This window comes from Bison bison, unplaced genomic scaffold (assembly GCF_000754665.1).
Source record: "Bison bison bison isolate TAMUID 2011002044 unplaced genomic scaffold, Bison_UMD1.0 scf7180017834898, whole genome shotgun sequence".
NCBI classification, from domain to species: Eukaryota; Metazoa; Chordata; class Mammalia; order Artiodactyla; family Bovidae; genus Bison; species Bison bison.
The window spans coordinates 26,642-30,186 of record NW_011472884.1 but is presented as its reverse complement, the minus strand read 5'-3'; positions in this window follow the sequence as shown (position 1 = coordinate 30,186).

Here is a 3,545-nt window from a genome sequence, read left to right as displayed (position 1 = left end):
ATCAGTTTCTACTAGTTTTATATTTTATCACTTTGTAATGAACAGTTCTCTGAAGCATCACTTAAGGCAATTGTTCACTGAAATGATGTGCATACCTTGTTTAATTTGTTATATGAACAAGTAGTGCTGTATTATCAACATTGAAGTTTTGTTTCACTTTGCTCACTATGAGGCCAACTATCTCAAGGGTTTATTGGCCATTCTTTCTGGAAAAGTAAGACCAGGCTTTTTAATACAAAGGAACTAAGTGCCTTTGGCCTTATTTTGGTCATATTTCTTCAAACTATGATTTTTCTATTATCTTTGAGGCCAGGCAAAATCAGTCAGTTCAGTTGCTCAGTCATGTCTGACTCTTTGCGACCCCATGGACTGCAGCACGCCAGGCCTCCCTGTCCGTTACCAACTGCCGGAGTCTACCCAAACTCATGTCCATTGGGTTGGTGATGCCATCCAACCATCTCATCCTCTGTTGTCCCCTTCTCCTCCTGCCTTCAATCTTTCCCAGCATCAGGGTCTTTTCCAATGAGTCAGTTCTTCGCATCAGGCAGCCAAAGTATTGGAGTTTCAGCTTCAGACTCAGTCCTTCCAATGAATATTCAGGACTTATTTCCTTTTGGACTGACTGGTTTGATCTCCTTGCAGTCCAAGGGACTCTTGAGAGTCTTCTCCAGGCAAAATAGCAGAACTTAAATGAAAAGAGAAACCATATCTCACAGGATATTAGCTTAAATCACAGGGAATTGTCTCTACTTTCTTCCATGTCCAAGGTTTGTATTGATTATAGGCTGCCAAAATAAATATATTCAAACCTAGCAGAGAAATCTTACGTTTTCACTGGTGTGAAAGTCTGTATCAGTGTATACATTAATATTCCACCACCTCTATCCTGATTCAGAACATAGTCTGCTGCTGCTAAGTCGCTTCAGTCGTGTCCGACTCTGTGCGACCCCATAGACGGCAGCCCACCAGGCTCCCCCATCCCTGGGATTCTCCAAGCAAAAACACTGGAGTGGGTTGCTATTTCCTTCTCCAAGAACATAGTCTAGTGTCTTTTAATGAAAATCAATCAATATCAAAAATTCCCACTTCAAATGAAAAAGTTCACAGATTTGGAGATCTTATAAGATAAAGCATAGGATAACTAGCATACAAAAATGATCCCCAAAGATGCACATTTATATCAATAAAATAATGGTATTTTTTTCATGTTGTTTGCTTGTGATGGAGACTGGAAATGGCAAAATATGGCTTTAAGGGAGCAGCTAAAACACAGTCTGTTACTTTTGTCATAAGATAAAAGCTGAAAGAATTTGTATCTAGGAGAACTGCTATGTAGTTTGGAAATGTGGGGAAGCAAAGTGGGCAATCATATTGTCCAAGCAGATAGATGGAGATAGTATGGAAACCGGACTTGTATGGCCACTGCATCAGAACCACTACAAGTGATAAAGAATGCAACGTCTATTATAGGAATTACTTGATCATGTGCTATTGTGGGAACTGGTAAAAGGATCTCTATACAACTGTTGCTTCTGAGTTTGTGTCTGCTCTGAAGAGAACAGGGCAGGAAGTTAGGAGATACAGTGTGTGTAAGATGGAGAAACCAGAAAAGTACTAGAATAAGCTAATATCCCCAACAATCTCCCACCACCTCTTTGGTGATGCAGATGAACTTCAAGAGACACCAATGTTTTTTATTAGAAAGCTGAACATGTCTCATCCATAAGTTAGAGGAACTGAAGCTGAAGGTCTAGCAGGACCAAGGGGCCTACAGCCTTGATTCTAATATCTGCATCAGTAAGACAAGGCAGTAGATCAGCAACAGAGTGCATGGAACACAATACTGCATAACCCTACACTACGCTTCTTAGTGTAAGCACGAGTGCTTCTTCATATATATGTGTATTTTATTGAGATGATGATGATGTGTGTGTGTGTGTGTGTGTTCTCAGTCATGTCCTACTCTTTGAGACACTATGGACTGTAGCCCACCAGGCTCCTCTTTCTGTGAAATCCTCCAGGCAAGAATACTGAAGTGGGTAACCATTCCCTTCTCCAGGGGATCTACCCTGTCTTCTGCATTGGCAGGCAGATTCTTTACCATTGCACCACCTGGAAAGCCCCAGGTGTATGCTTTATTAAATGTATATTTATTGAGATGATTTAAATGTATACTTTATTGAGATGACTTACATACAGTACAATTCACCTTTTAAAAATGTGCAATTTTATTTGTAGAGTTCCTTTTCACTTGTAAGGTAACATTCACAGCTTCCAAGGATTGGACATCTTTCAATGACCATTATTCTCCCTACTACAACCATCAAACAATTTTAAGCTTTTTGTTGTTGTTGCTGTTGTTGTTTGTTTTGTTTTTAGATCACAGAAGAGAAGCTAGAGAATAGTTTCTCAGAATCCCCTGTCCTAAATGGTCCTAGATTGAAGTCTGCCAATAAAAGGCACTTGCATGAGATTTAGAAGATTGAACAGATCAGTCTATTACACTCCAGCAGCAGTTGCAGCCAGATGCATAGGCAGATGTAAAATTCCCGGGAGATTCCCAGTGAGCTCTTAGGGACATCTGCTTTGTAACCACAGACAGGGATAGACCTTTGGAGCTTCTTTGAGATCCTAGAAAATCACAACTGCTTCCCAGCACATAGGGGACAAATGATAGCAAATAAACATCTTTTCTGCTGCTGCTGCTAAGTCGCTTCAGTCGTGTCCGACTCTGTGCAACCCCAGAGATGGCCTCCCACCAGGCTCCTCTGTCCCTGGGATTCTCCAGGCAAGAACACTGGAGTGGGTTGCCATTTCCTTCTCCAATGCATGAAAGTGAAAGTGAAGTCGCTCAGTCGTGTCCGACTCCTAGCGACCCCATGGACTACAGCCTACCAGGCTCCTCCGTCCAGGGGATTTTCCAGGCAAGAGTACTGGAGTAGGGTGCCATTGCCTTCTCCAAACATCTTTTCTACACCTTGGCAAATGATCATACTTGTTTCTAGATATAGATTCTCTCCCTTACATTTTTAATACTGTGAAATTTCTTTATGGGCTCTTTAATGTGTTTTTGAATATGTTACTTCTGTGACTTTTTCATTCTCTCCATTATGACCACATCATGCTTGGTTTTATATTTTTGTTTCGTTGCTATACCTTCATTTGTTGACCAGTACCATCTTTCTATTATCCATTTTTATAAAATGTCACGTGGCCTTTTCCCTGGGAGGAAAGTATGTAACACATTTAGCATGTGTGCTCTGCAGTCTGTGTCTGAACTGAATATCAGCTGTTTAGTGACCAATCACTGACACACTGTGTAAAAAATGATGTGATTGGTCATTTATCATGATGTGTATTTGTTATTTATACAGTAACATGTGGACTGAAGAGTTAGTTGAAAACATCCGTACCTTATGCCCTGAAGAAGGAAATGGCAACCCACTCCAGTATTCTTGTCTGAAAAATCCCATGGATGGAGGAGCCTAGTGGTCTGCAGTCCATGGGATCACAAAGAGCTGGACAGGACTGAATGACTAACACAC